Genomic DNA, 19,103 nt, shown 5'->3' with positions numbered 1-19,103 from the left:
TTATTTATTGTTTGACTTTTGTTTGAACAGCACGTGCGGTGTGGCCCGGGTCTCTCTCTCTCTCTCTCTCTCTCTCTCTCTCTCTCTCTCTCTCTCTCTCTCTCTCCCTCTCTCTCTCTGTCTCTCTCTCTCTCATTCGCTCTTCTTTATTCTAGGAGGCCACCCTGTTCAGCAATTACAATGCGAGGGTCAGATAGTTCCTAACCGGGGCATTCAGGATCAAATTAAACAGGACAGGTCAAAGAACCGTTACTGTAACTTTTAGCTTTTTTTTTCTTTTTTTTTCTTGTTGCCTGGGGGCCAAAATCTGAGATTCAGGGGGAAAAAAAATAAACTTGAGGAAAGAAGCATTTCATCCAGTTTTAAACCCAAACACAACCCTGTATTTCTCTCTCTGGCTCACAGCTGCAGCGTTTAAGACGATGCCACCGCATGTCAAGAGTTTGCAAAAATGTTTTCGGAGCCTGGCGTGCACCCATTAGGAGAGGTGTAATGTATTGACAGAGAGCAATTTATCTTTTGCCCCGCTTCCTAATGGCCTGTGCAGAGAGGAGAGGTGGCATGGAGGAGGTGGAAGAGGAGGAGAAGGAGGAGGAGAGGAGAGGAGAGAAGCAGCATCGCCGGTCCAGCATGCAGCTCCGCACATTATGGCGCACATTCGCTCAGGATCAGGAGGATGGAGGCGACTGAGTGTTGGTAAAGAACTTTTATTCACAGAGTTGTCCTATCAGTTTTATCTCAACGTTTCCCTTTAAACGCAGGCTTGTTCGATGATCGTCTTGCGTAACGACCAGAGTCACCAATCGATGCGAATTTGGCTGCAGAAGGGAGCTGACTCCTCTGGTTGTAAGTTGTTTTGGTCTTAAAGGAGAGGTTCTATTGGCTGATTTACACATAGAGATTTCTAAAAAAAAAAAAAAAAAATCAACATTTCATTGGATGCATGTTTTAAATAAATAATTCTGAAAATATCAGCGCTGTCTGGGTTTTTATTTTTTTACTACAGAGGTTACAAACGCAAATGTCTGTCATCTCTACCACTAAAAAAAAAAAGTCCTCCTAACTGCGATGGTTTATGTTAGACTTCTTCACCGCATCCATCCTGGCTACTATATACCTTTATGGATCCCGGGCTACAAATCTCGCAGGCGTGAGCAGATGGAGCTTCACTCTGAAAGATTGATTTTTTGCACTGGCTTTTAATTTTGTTCATAATTAATTGAATCATTGCAACTGATTTCCATCGACTCCCCGGTTTAAACGCAAAATTAAAGAGCCTGATCCTTTTGCTTTTATTTATGCTTACTGTTGTTTTATTCACTGTTCTAATCACGATCATGTTAACATTTTACATATGAGTGCATATTGCCTGCACTTCCTGATATCAGTAAACAAGATTTTAAATAATTGTAATTTTATTATAGGCTGGCATATTAAAAAAAAACATTTAATTGCAATACAAAATGCACAGATATAATATAATATAATATAATAGTAGTCTATTTGACCACTTTGCTTTGTTACACGTCCAACTTTTTTCTGTTGTAACAAGTGAATTTTCCCAAGTTAGGTAAGTTTTTAACTAACTAACTAACTAACTAACTAACTAACTAACTAACTAACTAACTAACTAACTAACTAACTAACTAACTAACTAACTAACTAACTAACTAACTACAAACATATTTTTTCCTGTGCATTTGCATTTAAAATTGCAACCTAAAGCTAGAATATTCTTAGAATAACTGCAGTTTCATTCCTTTTTGACTTTCAAAACTTTCAAATCAAGTTTGATTCTAGATGTGTTCTACACGACAACAATATGTATTATTATTATTATTATTATTATTATTATTATTATTATTTTATTTTATTTTATTTTATTTTATTTTATTTTATTTTATTTTATTTTATTTTATTTTGTCTGCAAACTGACATCTCGCTGTAATGTTAGTACTTTTTTAACGCGCATTGCTGCTTTGCCTGAGAGGGCACCCCGCTCAGATCACCCTTTTAATTGCGAATCATCAAAAATTAACCGTGGACGTAAAAGTCAATGCGAAAGTTTACGATTGCCATGCAGGGGCGTATATTTCAGATGATAAAACCCACAGAGGAAGGAGCGTGCTGCTTCTCTCTCTGTCTCTCTGTCAGTATAAAATAAATTCGGGTTGAGGAAAAAAAAAAAAGGAAAAAGAAAAAAAAAAGAAAAAGCCGCCTCCCAATCACTTTAAATCTACCACCTGCCTTCATGTTCGGCTTAGCTCCAATTAAAACTCCTCTGATAGCTGCAGAGTTTTCAGGTCGGCTGTTCAGCTGATGGTTGCACAACATTCAACACACAAACTCCCAGCGGTTTAGGAGATTTTATGTTTTAAGAATCCGAATGCAAATTAGATCAAGTTGCTCTGAGAACGGGATTTAAAGATTAAAGGTTATTATTATTATTATTATTATTATTATTATTATTATTATTATTATTATTATTATTATTATTATTATTATTATTATTATTATTATTATTATTATTATTATTATTATTATTATTATTATTATTATGTGTCGTTACTATCTAAATAACTAAAAATGTCGTCGCATGACTCTGTCTTTGCATCTCTCAGTACAATTTAATCCACTAAATTGTGAGACAAAGCATAGGTTTTTCTTCATTATGCAGATTTGGTAAGTAACTGTTAAATGTGCCCTGCAGGGTCGGATTAAAATAGGACTGTATCTTGTCATTTTAAAAAAAGTGTTGCATTTGTCGTACTGGGAACAAGGACTAAATCCCATTTCCTCCCCATCAAAGTTTCCACATGACTAGTTAAATGTGTGCCCCCTCTGGTTGTAGCTTAAAGTGTGGATAGTTAGTTAGGGGATTAGGAGTTAAAGAAAACAGGCACTATTTCTGGAAAAGCCCTTCCATATTGTCGCTCTAACACAACAAAGATAGTTGTTTTTAATAACTGCTTTCCAAAGCATTTGAATGAGATTTTTAGCAATCAAAAATCTACTCCAAAAATGCATGCAAATTGGTTCCTCACGTTTGTAGGTTCAGTTTGAGCAGCTTTGTTTTATCTCTTCTTTTATTTCAAAGTTCTGTCCGGCAGAGAATCATCTTTCCTGTTTGCAACAAGCAGCAGATCTGCACAGAAGCCTGTCTCTGAGTGGATAAAGGAACAGCACTCTGAGCCGTCCCTCCCCAAAAGGCCCCGTGTTCATCACTGTGGGAGAAGCAGGATCCTCCAGTGGATCAGTCTTCTGCCACACGCGCGTGTGTGACTGTGTGTGCAGCAGAGATCAGCCTGAGGCGACTCGGCGGAGCCCTGCCAGCTGCTTCTGCCCCAACCAGACAGCCAACAGCTTCCAATCACATGTCAGCAATATGGGAAACAGAGCTTCTGTCCAGTGGGCCGCTGACATGTGTTAGCCTTTGGCATGTGCATGCATAATGTAGCAGTCATGCACCCCATAGCTGCAGGCTTTGAGCAAAAAGAAAATGTATGTTTCTATGAGCCAAGTTGGTTTCTCTAACTTCCAGAGGCGCGTCCAGAAAGTTTTCAGGGAGGCGGCCACATGGGGGACAACTGATAATCCTGAGGTAGCACAAAGAAACTGCAACACCATGACAGGCTGTCAGGATTTTCTTTATCATGGCAGTACCTAGAGGTTCATCTCAATAAATAAAATAAAAAAAAGTTATCAAAAAGCTAATCTCTTCTCATCAGTTAATTGAAAAACATGAAACTCCATATACATGTATGTATTTATTTATGTGTGTGTGTGTGTGTGTGTGTGTGTGTGTGTGTGTGTGTGTGTGTGTGCGTGTGTGTGTGCGTGCGTGCGTGCGTGCGTGTGGGCGTGTGCGTGCATGTGTGCGTGTGCATGTGTGTGTTGGCGTTAATAAACCCTCAATTTAAATTAGCATTCACTTTTACAAAAGGAATTTTTAATTATGGCCACATTATTACTTACAAAATATTAGTGAAGATTGGCAAATTCCTTGTAGTTGTCTGCAAGGAAGGTGAGCCACAAAAGCTCATCGTTTACAAAGCTCAATGTTCATTATGCTGTATTGCTGTATTAAGGCAAAGTTTAGTGGAAGGAAAAAGTGTGGAAGAAAAAAGTGCACAAGCAGCAGGGATAACTGCAATATACAGACTAGTGGTGTCTGATTCTCAAGACACAGTGCTCCAACACTGTAGATTCAAACGTACTCGTCATCATATCATCAGGTTCTGCAGAGGTCTTGTAATCACCCGAATTCAAACTAGGTGTGCAGAACCCAAAGAAATATCCAAAAGATACACCAATTCTGGAGATGTAAAAGGTCAGAAGCTTCTTTTATGAATGCTTAAAATCAGTGAACCCGAGTGCGAAAGAAGCAAAAGCAACCAGTGTGTTAAGGCGTAGATGAGAGATTCCAAATCTAGCAATGTAGCAGAGCCTTTGCTATAGAAACCTGGGCATTCTTAGCATCTCAGCAGGATCTCAAGCTGATGATGTCACGCCACATAGATGCAGTAATTTATGAAAGGGGAACCGTAATGAGTATATGTTCTGTATATAGCCTATTGAATGGACATAGATTCATTAGGCTGACCTTTGTATGTTAAACATCCTTTTGCTGTAGGTTTTTAAATTGGAATTGAACTTCAGGTTTTCATTAGATGTAAACCATAGTAGTCAAAATCAACTGATATAAACAACGCAAGAAGCTTTATCAAAATGTATAACACGTGACATTCACATTTTGAAACGAGTTAATGAAATACACTTTTCAACTGACTTCCGCTTCATTGAAGAACCTCCAGCCGAGTGGGTTCCGGAGCCAGTGGGTTCTGGAGCCACTGTAAAAGGACAACAATTACAAATAATTATCAAAAAAAAAATAAAAAAATAAATAAATAAAGCTACAGCTCTTTCTGTCAATAATTACGTAAACTGGTACGGACATGTGACGGTCTTGATGGGTTGGACTGTGGAAGGGAGCCAGTAAATTCATGGAGGTGGCAAATGTCCCCCTCGTCTCCCCTTGGTGGCACCACTACTAATTTCCCCCTTTTGTCATTTTGTTTTTGTTCCTCTTCCCTCTGTCTTTGCCCTTGCTTTCTTTAGTGTGATGATTTTATGATAATATGAGGAATGATGGCTGCACTGTGTGATTGGCTGATTAGTTTGTGTGTGTGCGTGCGTGCACGTGTGTGTGTGTGTGTGTGTGTGTGTGTGTGCGTGCGTGTGTGTGTGTGTGTGTGTGTGTGTGTGTGTGTGCGTGTGTGTGTGTGTGTGTGTGCGTGGAGGGTGCAGGGGGGGGGCTGTGTACACACACATCTTCCTCTCCACAGAAATCTACGGATGAGCAACTCCCACATAAGCTCCTGATCACTTCTGTAAATGCTTCCTGTCACCTTCAGTGGTGTAATGATCATGAAAATTGTGACCTTGATCTATGGAAAGCCATAATGTGACTGAATGGCCTCCTCCCATGCACTTTCTCAACCCGGAGCCGCGCTAAAAGGACGACTCCGAGGAAGATTGTTAGGCGGCAATAAAAAGCCGTGGTTTGGCTTGTAATGGCACGGGCTATACCCTCCTCTTCACAGCCGTTTGACTAAATCTTCAGTGACGGAGGCCTCTGTGAATGGAGATGAGAGCCGGGGCTGATGCTCGTCCTGCATGCGCGGAGGCGGAAATTTTATTGTCTGGAGGTCCAACATGATCAGGCGCATAACTGTGTTTATAAGATAGAAGGCTGAACAGTGCTCCGATGTTATGCGCAGTATTTGTGATTGAGAGATAGAATTTAAAAATCCCTCTTCCTCTTCGGTCCAAGTGTTATTGCATATATTATCACTGAACAGGGAGCAGCTGTGACTACGACCACTGCAATAGATGTTTGTTTTGAGGAGCACTTTCTGGGCCTGTTTGCATAAATTCTAATGAGTCACAGTGACTCTTTTGTGTGGCAAAAGAGTCACTTTTATTACATTTATTTTCAGTTTTGATTTGGTCCAAGAGATGATCGTAAGTTACACATGAAAATAACATTTTTCTCAGATGGATGGATGAATGGATGAATGGATGGATGGGTAGAGGAAGGTGAAGGGACATAAATATTTTTTCATACAAGATTTGCATCAAACTCCATTCCTTTCCAAACTGCGTAGGCTCCCTGAATTAGTAATAAATAAAACATCTTTTTCATGGTGCTGCTTGGATTCTCATTTAGTCTGGCAAATCTGCTTTGCGCAACATTGTTTATGATCACACCCTTGCCAGCTTTTCATATTTAAACGAGCAAAGGTTTAATTACCAAATGATGACAGTGTCATATGGTGCCATGATGGCACGGGGTGTCTAATGAATGCAGAGGAGCAAGGGATGTGCATGCGACACTGAGTGACAGTGGGATGCACAGATCAAAACAGGGGAAAAAATATAGAGGGAGGAGGGAGGGGGGCCGTAAAACATCTGTAATTTGCACTGCACTAATGTTCAATGGTTGCTCATGGATTAAGAATTTTAAACTATTGCCTGCCAGATGGAAGAGAAGACAGAGGGAGGGAAAAGAGGAGGCGGAGGAGTGTGCTCCTGAGCAGCGTATTTACATCTGTATATCAACCCCAGATTCAGCAATCAGACAGGAAAAACCAACTGCCTCTGAAAACACTCTCAGGGCGTCGCATCTATTACCTATTTTCCAGCAGTGCAAACATTAGAGAGCGTTTTTTTTTTTTTTTTTGCCATCCATTTTTTTCTCAGAGGTGTATTTAAATTTGCCAAGACAGCTTGCAGACTGCGGGGAGTTTTCCTGCACAACTCCGCTCTATCCGTCTCTATATAATCATGAGACAGCTTAGAGCGTCGGACCCGCGGTCTGCTCACACATCAGAGTTAATTTCACCAGGATGTTGATGTGCTCTGAAATATTGCTCTGAAGTAGTATCAGTTAGTGGGCCTGCCAGAACATGTACATGCTTAACCAGGCATGAAACCTTGCTGAATTACACTGTATTTATACTTCTATCAGATCGGTGCTTTTGTCATTGAAATTCAGTCCAGTTGCCTGTCTGCTTTTATGGCTGGCACTATTAATGCATGGGGTAATGCTGTTGCAGAGTACAAAAGAACTACTCGCAAATTTCATTCAATGTGTCACCCGCTCTGTTTTTAGACTTTGTGTCGAGATTTTTTTTTTTCATATTAAGCACAAATATTTTTCAAAAATACTCATATTCCTTGAATATTTGCCATTTTATAATGTTGCAGCCTCAAACGTCAATCTGTTTTGTGGAGGATGTATGCAATAAACCCACAAGCCATAGCATAATTGTCAAATTAAAGAAAAATATTCAGTTATTTATTTTTTACCAATATTCTGAATAGTGTGGCATATGCATTTGTTTTCAATATCGCTGAACGAAATACAGTGAAAACGACGCTCCACAGCAGTCAGCTACAAAGAAAATGCAGTTCGTGTGTGTGTAATTTAATCCCATTATAAATACAGTTGCAGTGTGAAAGGCCAAAGAGGTCTGCTAGAGAACAAAATGTAAGGAACAGAAAGAAAATAGCAAAACTGAAAACATCGTGAAACTTGGCCGACCAACCAAACTGACAGGCCATCCTGAAATTCCGGGTACCCTGTTAACAACAAAGACATAATTAACAAAAACACATAATTTCTTGACATGTGCTACCTTATGTTGGTCTGTCAAAGGAAATCTAATCATACTGAAAGTTTTAGCCTCAAAATATATAAAGCTGTAAGATTGTGAGGACTTCTGCAATGTACTTGCTCCTCTTTAGCTGCTACTTCTTGTGTTGCATTGGTTTTCCACAGTGACAGCACCAGCTGTTTAAGAGCAAGACTGCAGTGGAGTAAGTATTAAATCTGCTATGTTGGTGTTATAATCTACACTCAAAATGACCGTCATGCCAGCGTAGTCTTAGCACCAAGTTCCTTCTCCCTGCTGCTAATCAAAGCTACAAAAAAAACAAACTTGTTTCTCAACATCCCTTGTCAAAGTAACATTTTAAGTTTAAAATGAGTCACTTGGATGGTTTATTCAGTGATCAAGTAATCCACTGGACCAGGCTGCAGTGTGCCCATCCTTTCATTAGTAATTAAGTGCTATTGTCATGCTGTAACGTAATGAGTTTACCCTGACCATTAATCCTGTGACACTGAGGGCTCCTCCCTCTGAATGAGACACCAGGACACAACACTTTAATGCTTTAAACTGAAATATGTTCTTGGGTTTAAAAAAAAAAAAAAAATGAATGTGCACGCGTACTGTTTTAGACTCCAATTTGATCACATCTTCATTTAGTCACGTTGACATTCGCTTGTTGTGTTTGTTGTCTTTTTGAAGAAAGAGCTGCCTCCTTGTTTCAGAGTGAGCTGGATGTACACAGAGGCGAACACATGTCGCAGCAGTTGTTGCAAGCGATTCATCCAGGCCCTCTGACTGTACAGGTCTCTCATGGCCTCCTCCCCAGGACTGCAGAAACATCTGTCACAGCGGCTGCCATTTTCCTCCGTGGTCAGAGCGTCAGGTGAAGGTGCTGCCTGCTCGCCTCATGACATGGTACACATGGGTACCTCCAACAACAGCGCTCATTAACAGGCAAATGGAGCAGGAACCCCAGCAAATTGAGCAGTGGGGGTTTTTTTTGCCAGCATTGGGCCTGCCAGATTGTTCAAATAGCCAAAGTGACATCACCAAGTGCCAGCCTCCTTTGCCCCTACCCCCACTGCAGAGAAATTAACATCCCTAATCATGTGCCAGGCTAAACATTATTCTTCATGATTCAGATCAGCCATGCTTGCCTTCCACTTGCAAAGTATCGCTCTCCTCTCTGGGCCAAAAGCAGCCAGCCTTGGACTGATTGCTCAGCCTTTTGTGCCCTTCATTTGGAAGAGTCGTGAATAAATTTGAAAATCATCAACCATGAGCGTCTCTGATGCAGGGCTGGGCATTTGAGCAGTGCAGATATAAAATGGGAATCTGGGAAACAAAAAGAGGCGTCTTGTTGTGTGACTGGAGTGCTGGGTTGGACTTTCGGGGAACAGTACTTGTCTGGTTTGAGTCTTATCTGAAGAACAGGGAGTTTTTGTGTACACTACAGGCGGAGTACCCCAAGGTTCCATCTTTGGGCCTTGCTTATTTCATGTCTGCATGCTTCTGCTAGCTCACAGTATAACAAGGTAATAAGACTTGTTACCACAACTACACAAATGATGCACAGCTCTAATTACAATGTCACCAGGTGAATATAAATCCATTAAAGGGTTAAGCGGAGGCTTAAACCAAGTAAATGCAATAACGTGCAATAACTTTCTCCAGCTGTGTAGAACAAGAAAAATTAAAGTAATTACTTTTGGACCAAAAGACAAATGATTAAGGACTCAGGACAGAGCTTAACTACTATTTAGGCTTGAAATCTGGTGTTCTGGTTCAGGTCTAATCAGGATCAATCAAAAACAAAAAAAAGAAAGAAAGAAACCTGAGTTGTTTCAAATCAAAGCTAAAAACCCAGTTTGTTTCAAATTGCCTTTAATTAAAAACTGGAACATAGAGTAATTTAATGCTCATTCAAATATTTTATGATGATGATTTTTTATACCATTTGAGAAAATGTAATGTTTGCCATTTTAGGTTTTCATCATGTCATGTACATTGAATTGCCTGAATTGCTATGAGCTACGCAACTAAACTTGCATTGCCTTTTCTGCAGTAAAGCTCAAATTGGTTTGTATTTTTTAACCGGATTATGATCATATGACTGAATTATACTGGAATGATTTGAGTTGATGTGAATTGAACTGATTTAGAGTCTACAACTAGGTGTGAACACGACCTGTCTGTCCTGTAAAGTGGCTTGTGATGTCACATGTTATCTGGTGCTGTATTAATAAATAAAGTGACCTGAATTAAACTGATTTTTTTTTTATTTGTACTAATTTGATCTCGAGTGGATTAAACTGAAAAGAATCATAATGAATTGTATTGAACTCAATGGAATTGAATGGAGAAATTGACACAGTTCCTTTATTTTCTATGAAATACACATTTTATGCACATTGTATTGTACTGTTTAACCAAACTGACATGTTTACTAAAACATTTACTTGATGCCCTTGAGTTCATGCTTTATTACACCTTTCACAGCCTGTTTTAAGAAGTTTTTCTTTTTTTATTATTATTTGTTCATCCGATTGCTTGTGTATTGGGGCAAATGGAGGACACCCAGGAGTACTTTCTAAAGAAAGAAAACAAATAATTAATATCAACAGTGAAATCTCAAACGGTAAAGAGTTAGATCTTTGAGCTCAATTCTAATTCTCAGAATAAAACACTGTAATTTTACAAATTAGGCTCATTATAAGAAAATGAGACAAAGCATGATGTCAGCTAACTAGAGATAAACATTCGAAACAATACAACAGGAACAAAACTAAGCATGAAAAGAGAGGAAGCTTGGCATATTTAATTAATTACCATGCATTAGAACGTTTGTTTATAGAAATAAAGTGCTACAAGAGCTTTGATGTTAATTAATTTAAAGTCCACCCCTTTAGCCCCTTACATTGTGCTGATGGCTGCTGCTGGGGTACTTTCATGGCAGGTAAACTTATGTCTCATTGGATTTCCATCAATGCCTCTGAGGTGTATATGAAACAAACGGTTGCGACACAGATTAGCGAGACTGTTAACATGATTGCTGATTAATAAAACCAATTAGAACTCACAGCAAAGCAACAAAGACGAGCAGATCAGCCTGATAACGACGATAAGAGAAGAACGATGGAATCACAACGCGCTCTGAGACGCCTCAGCTTCCCCTTATCGCGTTTTCTGTGTCCAGCCGACAAATGTCCGAGCCGCTTCGATGAGGAAAAAGCCGACGCCGAGTTGTTATCTTTCTTCCAGCCGTATTTTTAGATTTTGCAGAGCAGTGAAAAGGAGTAAGAAGAAGTGCTTATCCATGTGTCCTCTTGACTTTTTTGTGTGTGTGTGTGTGTTGCCACTTCATCAGTGCTGCACACACAGTATAACTGAAGTCTCAGGAGGCCGCTCTCCGGACAATGATGTATTTAAGCCTCTACAGAGGTCAGATGGACTCTGTCCAGAACATCACCTGCAATCAATAGTGTTGGTAAACCAGGCACAACTGAGCAGACATGGAGGGTCCTCTTCTAAACACACTGTGAGGGAAAGGAACGGGCCATTGCACCGCTAAAACTGGGAGAAGAATGGCTCAGCGTGCTGCTCCTTAAGCCCGGGCCACTCAGGAAGTTCCTAGTAATGCTGGAAATCAGACCACCATTCATAACAGATGGTGTAACTCTATTACGCAGCAGAAATGTTTACTCTGCTTCAAATAAAAATCACTGTAAACATATTTACATTACTTATTCTAGAAGGTTTGTTTTTTTTAAGCGTGCTGTGGCTAATCTAATAAAAAAAAAAGTGTGGGTTGTAATCTAGTAAAAATACTCAACAGGATATATTATAAAAAGATAACCAATACAGTTTCAAACCTATGAGGAACTAGTCATGCATTAAAGTATTGCACACAAATACTATTTTCAGAAAGCCATTTATTGAATGTCTGCTAAAGCCTTCTCAGTACATTCTGATAAAATTAATATGAAGCCACCACAAACGCGTCAAATATGACCTTTCACACGTATCTATGTGTTTATTCAAATATCCTTAGATTACCTTTTGAATGGCCAAACAACTTATTAGTCATGAATCTTCAAAATGTATTAATGTTATTATGACCCTGAAGCATTTTGATTGAAAGACATATTCTTAGAATGCTTGTTAATACATGCCTCGTATTTAAACGGTTCTACACTATATTTCTGATTCAGGAAGCATTTTAAAATAATCTCTGATTTTGTTAACTTTAAATGATAAATTATGTTTCAACCGCAGAATTTTTACTACAGTTACTAGATTTTTTTCTATTGGCCAACCAGCATAACCAGCAAGCTTAGATTTGGCTGATCAGGCTGGTGATTTGCCCTGCCCTGGCTTAAAGAAATAGGGCAAAAATAAAAAGGGAAGTCTTGGGTGAAACAAGGCAAGAATATTTTTGACTGGCTGGAATCAAGACTGATCAGCGGAGAAGAGAAATGCAGGTCAAGAGAGATTTTCTGGTTCGCAGAGACGACGACAAGGCAGTTCTGATCAGAGAACTGACTGTTACGGTTGAAACTTTGAAATAATCTTTTATTTTTCTTTCCACCATCAAAGTTCATTCTTTAGTCTTCCGAGAGGAACCAAGAAAACATTTAAACAAAAGTTAAACTGCAAGCCGTCTTGGACATTATGCTCAGTTCTTATTCTGAAATTTCCTCTAAGAAATCATACTGCACTAATTTGAATGGTCATGTAATGTAGCGTAATTGATCGAAGGCAAATGTTTAAATTTTGAGAAAGACGAGATTACTCACCAAGGAATGATTTTATTCTTGAGACTGAATGAGATTTTCTTCTCTGAACCTCTTACCCTGTTTTATTTTAGCATTTATGTTATTTTATTATTTGTTTTATTTTTTAAACATTGTGCCTTAAAACCCATTAATGTGATAATTATTACATTTACACTTTATTTATAGGTTAAAAAAATCATATAATTCTGGCTATTGTAAACACTTTTAAGTTCTTTTTCATTTTTAATACATTATTATTATTACGTGTTTATAATAGAATAATCAAGCATTCAACAATATTATGGTTTGTTTTTCTTTTCATCATTAAGGACCAAATGTCCATCAATGTTGGCAAAAAGTAAAAAAAAATAAAAATAATCTGATTTAGAATTTTTCTGTGAATGGCAAACTAATAAACATGTCAGAGACATTTCAGTATTACATTAGCAAATACAAAGACAAAAATTAATAAATGAAAACAACATATTTCTAATGGCATATTTAATTGGTCCCATTTTTTAGGATTATTTAGCTTAAAATGAGAAAGATGCCTTACTCTATTGGGCTGGGAATAGAATCAGACAGTTTTTTTGTTGCTTGTCAATGAAGAATCATATTTATTGTCCATTTTATTAAGAGCACCAAAACAAAGAACACCACCATTTTCTTTGATGCAGTTTTCTCACATCCAATAAAAATCAAGTAAAGGTTATAAATCTATACATAAACGCAGTTAAATGTGTAGTTCTTTAATTTTCAGTTGGACTCAAATATATGACTCATGTAAAAAACCCTATGAACATATATTTTTTAATTTGTGTTTAAGTTGAAAAGTAAATGAAACTGTATGAGCAGCTCAAATCTAAAAAAAAACAAAAAAACAAAACTGGTATAAGACATAAAAAGCCAAAGGTAAATCTCTGTTAGAAATCTTTAGAAAAGTACAAGAAATATTTTACAATTTTTCTGCTTTTTGACACAGTAATGAAACTACATATGTATGATATTTATAAGTCTTAGACAACATTCTATGTTATCTATTTTTAACAAAGATGATAATTTTATGCCTGGACTGTTGCTTACTGCTTATAGTAAAAATTAGTTGTTCTTAGTGGAGCATTTCTTGAGTGTTTATATATATATATTTGAGTACAGTTTCTATTTCTGACCCCATCTCTTCATCTTTTGGTGAAAACAGATCTGCCAGCAGGCTAAACCTTTTATCGTCACAATGCTGGACTCAGTCATGTGTCTGTGAACTTGAGTACTCCCCCTCACCCTCAAAATAAAAAAGAAGGCACAATGGATTCAGAGCCACCGGGTGTCAACTGCAAGTGGGTTTTGAAGAATTGGCGTAGTCATTTAGGCAGCACCTCACATCCTTCACAAACAAATGAAGTCTCCAGCGCTTCAAAGTGAGATTGATCTCCTTTTGAAAGTCGGCACAGAACACTGGGATTCTGAATATTGAGAAAGGTGCCTCTCTCCATGGAAACCTAGAAAAAGCCCACTCCCCTCTCCTTTCTCCATCCCATCCTCCACTGAAGTGATGTAGAAACCAGTACCCGATGGAGTTATTGTTTTTTTTTATTATTTCAAACTTCATCAGTATTCACTCATTCATTGTGAGTCCTGGCAGCAAATTCTCAACTGTATTACCGGATGGATGTCCCCCCCCCTCCACACCCCTTTGTCACTTTGAGGAGTGTCTCGGGTGGAATTTAAATTAAAACAGAACAATTCTCAATTTTTATGGACCTCAGTCACAGCCATATATATCACTTAATGGTGGAAAACTTTTCAATTTTACTCAAGTAGGTCTTTGGCACTATTCAGCCATTAAATAGGTCAGGGATGGATGTGCATAGTTTACTCTCCGAGTTCTATAAAACAGATGAAAAATCCTACCCTATGTTGATAAAATGCTTTATTTGAAAATGTGCAATCAATAGGCAAAAAGGGAATGAATTTCCTTGTTTCACAAAAATCCCAACTGGAAGGAATTATTTATTTATTTTTTTTATCTTAGGCGTGATGAAAAATAAATCAGGTGTTAATAAAGAGGTTTAACAGCCAGTGAACCCAGTAAGTGCGTGTATCGGAGCTGGTCAGCCATGTTTGCGCTGACCCATGTGAGCATGGGTCACAACGTCTGCAAAAGCCTGTGACGGAGAAGCAGCAACATCTCTTTATGGCTCACAGTCGATACATGCTGTAATTTGGTTATGGCGCGATTAGAATGACAAAATGTCCTGCATGGAATCAGATCACAGGACTTCCAAAGTATTATGAAACTTTAAAAAAAATTAAATCTTTTAAGAAATTGTGTCAAAATGCATGGCTTTGCATTTTGACATTGCTTTCTGATAATTACTCCTTTGTGTAATGTAAACCTCTAAAAGCAGATTAAGTGTTCTTTTAATAAGCTTGAAACCTGAATTAATTACAAATCTGTTCCAAAATAGGTTTTCTTGCTATAAAAATGTTAATTACCAGGAGGACCTCCCTGTTGGCATTGCGTATTCCCAGCTGACGACAGGGCGCTCGTCCACCGTCGCCACTTAATGACGGTAATATTAAATGCTCGCCGAATGTTGTCATGCTTTTGTCTTCATTCATATCAAAATGAAGTTCTTTGAGGCCCACATTTATCAATCACGGCGGGGCTCCAGCTGTTCGCGAGTCTTTGGCCTGACTTCAACAGCCAGGCTTACAAATTGTCTCTGAATAGTGGCGAGCAAGGCCCCTTCAACCCCTCCTTTTGTCGCTGCCTCCTGACAAATGCTCCTAGGCTGCCTCTCACCAGACACACACACACCCCCTTTTCTACCTTCTGCTCGCTGCTATCAGATGGCCTGCTTTGCATTCTCGCACGGCTCACTGTGGGCGTCTTTATCCATGAGGCTGCTGGAAGCCTGAAACATCCGAAAGGGACGCATCAAACTCACTGTTCTTTTCTGGGTCTCGCCTGCTGTGCGTTTTCTCTCTTTTTGTTCAAAATCTTCATGCTGGTCAAGGCATTATGGTTCAGTACTTTGAAAAAGTCCCACTATTGCTTAAACTTTTTAATATTTTTGAAACATTACAGCCATAAATTGTACCGTATTTTTGTTTTTTATTGTGATTTTAGGTGTTAGAGAAATACATCGTTCCATAACTGTGAAGAGAAATGAAAAGGGTAAATTATTTCCTTTTCTTTAAACAAAACAAAAAAAAAAACACATTTTGAGCATTAAACATTTCACATAGCACTGTGCAACCCATTCTTCCAAAATTGAAATGGGTTTTGCACAGCAAACCCAAAGTAAAACAAACACTTCACATAACCCTGAACGCACCCAGTGGAGCACAAGGTGGAGGCAGCGTCATGCTGTGGTGTAGGAGTTCCTTAGGAGCACAGTGAAACTGTTCAGAGATGATGAGATGACAAAGCTAAATACTGATTATTCCTGGAAGAAAATCTGTTGGAGGCTGAAAAAATGACAGAGCTAATAGAGACATGATCCACTCGGATCTGGAATTGTCAAGAAAACTGGTTCTACAAAGTAAAACCACCAAACGTTATAGAGGATGAATGATTTTACATTTACAACAGAGTGTTCCTTTGTGCTGATCAAATAAAATCCAATTGGAAACCTTGAAGTTTGTGGTGGTAACATGATCAAAAGGACATACATCTCTTTTTTTATAGTGCACCTTAACAAATATGAAACATGAACAAGAGCGTGGGAAAGAGAAAAAGGTGTTCTCTGACTTCATTCTACATCAAAGCCTGGGTCTTTCAGTGACTGGCAGTCAGTCAGCACTCCACTTTGGTTTTGAATCATCTGTCACACACCAAACTCCCGCTGAAAAAACCATCCGAGACTGACAAGCCACAAGTCCCTCCAACTGCTGCTTAGTGACAGCAGTCAGCTTCAGACTTCAGTGATTTAGCCCTGAAGGACAGGCAGAGGCACAGATTTCACTTCACCAACAAACTTCACTTCAGTTATTACCCACTTTAGAGGTCTTTACTTTTGTCAAAAGGCTTGAATCAAAGTATTACAATGCCAGAAAAAGAGATTTGTTCTCATTTTTCTACTTTTAAATGTTGCTAATTTCTTTCTGATTATGAAATCTCCACAACAAATACTAAATAGACTTTGCTGCGATATCCTAGATGTGAAGGAAAAAAAAAATCTGACTGTGAAAAGTTCTTCAAAGACCAAACTCCTACTGAAAAGGTTCAAAGATGAAGTTGTGTTTGGCCTAACCTTGCTTTTGCAAAAACTTAAATATGAAAATTAATTTAATGATTTAATTTCTGGTTACATAAATTACCCAGGCCCTCTAACACTGAGGGTCTGGGTCAGATTTTTTTTAAGAGTGGGTTTTATTTAGTATTGTAATATGCAATCCACATCATTCACCATGTAAATCTTTGAAGGAAGGGTTTCAAATGTATCAGAATCAGAATGAGCTTTATTGCCCACAATTTTGTGCATGAAAAGTCTCATGAGCTTTGGTCTTGTGTTTCTCTTTATTTTAGGATTTATCTTTTCATATTGAGTCCAATTTTTAAGTGTAAGACTCCTTGTAGTTCATTCTATTATTTGATATGCATTTTTATTCTGCTTAGTTGGAAGTTACAATTGCTAGACCTTAGTTCCTGATTTTCTGTTGTTTTTTCTTAGCATTTGGTTAATAATCTATTATATTTTACTTCCAGTTTACAGAGATTTGTGCCGCTGCTGTGTACTTCTGTGTTTTCAGAACTAGTATCTTTCCCTCTGTGTCACGGCTGCATACAGTCGAGGTCTGTCTCCTACTTGGTTTTCTCATTCAGTGCCTGTTCATCCTGTCCTGTCATCAAAGGCTAGTTCTGTGTTAATTTTGATTACCCATTGAACCTGAGGTTGTTTTTTTTTTTATTTTATTAATTGAACTGTTCATTTTCAATGCAACTTTTTTTTTTTTGGTACGCTTTGCACTCTGTTGAGTATTGTTTTGTGTGCTGTAAACTGCTCTCACAAAGATTCACGTTCAGTTTTCTCTCTTTAGTCTTCACTCACTTGGCTCTGACCTCGAGATTTAAGTTCAGCAAACTGATTCATCTTCATTCAAGTTTTTTTTTTTTTTTTTTTGACCAATCCTGAAAAACCATGATGGAAAAGAAACGCAGCACCCCAAAAGAAAAATGGCATCTCCCTTCAGATAAAAAATGAAAATGTCATCCAGGGATGAATGAAATGTTCAGGTTGTCTTCTGTATCTATTTCAGAAGAAATAATTAAGACAGATGGGCAGATGAATTAACTGTCCTCCAAGGTCAAACAGCGATTGCCTTATTACTCTATTATTTCATTGTGCTGGAACTATACCATTGATACTATTTCATGATATTTTGTACTTCCACACCAGAGGAGCGAGTGGGAGAGAGGTACAAATTGATTGTTTGGCAACCAGATCAGTCATAGTCATGTTCGGCAGATGGATTAATGGCTTTGATGGCTGCTGCAGTTTGAAGCAGAGACACTGCCTACATAAAGACAGGAGAGATTGGTTTGGGCCCTGGGGAGCTGAATGGATGTGTGGCTTGCATGTAAGGTTGCTTGGTTGTGTTGCAGAGGGAGACATGGTAAGAAATGTTAGCAGTGACTTTGTTGCATTCTTACAATTGTACTTTTTTTTTTTTTTTGCCATTACATGTGATTGATTACCAGGCTCATGCTTTCCTAGTATCTGTCAACCAACATTCTTGTTGCCACATTCAAAATATCAATTCATAACACATTTCTGTGTTCTATAAAGTGTGCAGTGATCGCCATAGTTTTAAAGGTACCGAAATCTTATTGTAACCTCACAGTACTGCAAACAAAGGATTCACATCCCTTTAACTTTTCTAAATTTTTTGTAATACAACCACCATCTTGTGGCCCCTAAAGTGGAGAAGAGGCTGCAAACATATCCGAGGAGTTTGAATCCCAGCATGAAGTTTAAATGTTACAACAATTGATTCAGCAGCAAGAATGTAGGTTTTATTTAATATGACCGAATGCAGATTTCATGCTGAGGCCTGCTGGAATCCCTTTCTTCTGGCTAAATAAGAGTTTTTGCAAATGTCATTTATTGTAAAATGAACCAGATGTGAATGCTTTTCCAGTTAACTCAGACATGATTTCAGGTGATCTCCTCAAATAATTTCTAAATGCAGTGAAATTAATCAACTCCAGTCTAATTGAGGTCAATGCCTTGATACTGCATCAGGGGGAAAAGAAGTCCCACAATGATTCGTTGTGGTATACGAGTACTAAAATGAAATGATTTTTATAGCTTTAAACCTCATTAATATTTTAGGAAAACATGCAGGGGGTGAGAGGCAGCATAATCTTATTGAAGTGACATTCTCATTTGACTACTTGTATGGTTAGATGTGTATGGTGATAATTTACCTGAGGCTATAAGATGGTATCAAATTAATGAAGAGTGAATATTAATCTAATACTTTTTCCTTCATTTGAGCTGTTGTACTTATTTTCAGTAAAATAGATTTTCAAAACAAAAATAAAATTGTCAGTGTACATGCATCTAATGGCTTATGAAATTCCCCGGGTCTATTATGAGAACTGAAAGTTTTTTTAGTGGGAAAGTGGAGTGCAGCATGTGGCCCT

Source organism: Poecilia reticulata, linkage group LG19, assembly GCF_000633615.1.
Source record: "Poecilia reticulata strain Guanapo linkage group LG19, Guppy_female_1.0+MT, whole genome shotgun sequence".
Classification (NCBI taxonomy): domain Eukaryota; kingdom Metazoa; phylum Chordata; class Actinopteri; order Cyprinodontiformes; family Poeciliidae; genus Poecilia; species Poecilia reticulata.
This window is presented reverse-complemented; position numbering follows the sequence as displayed.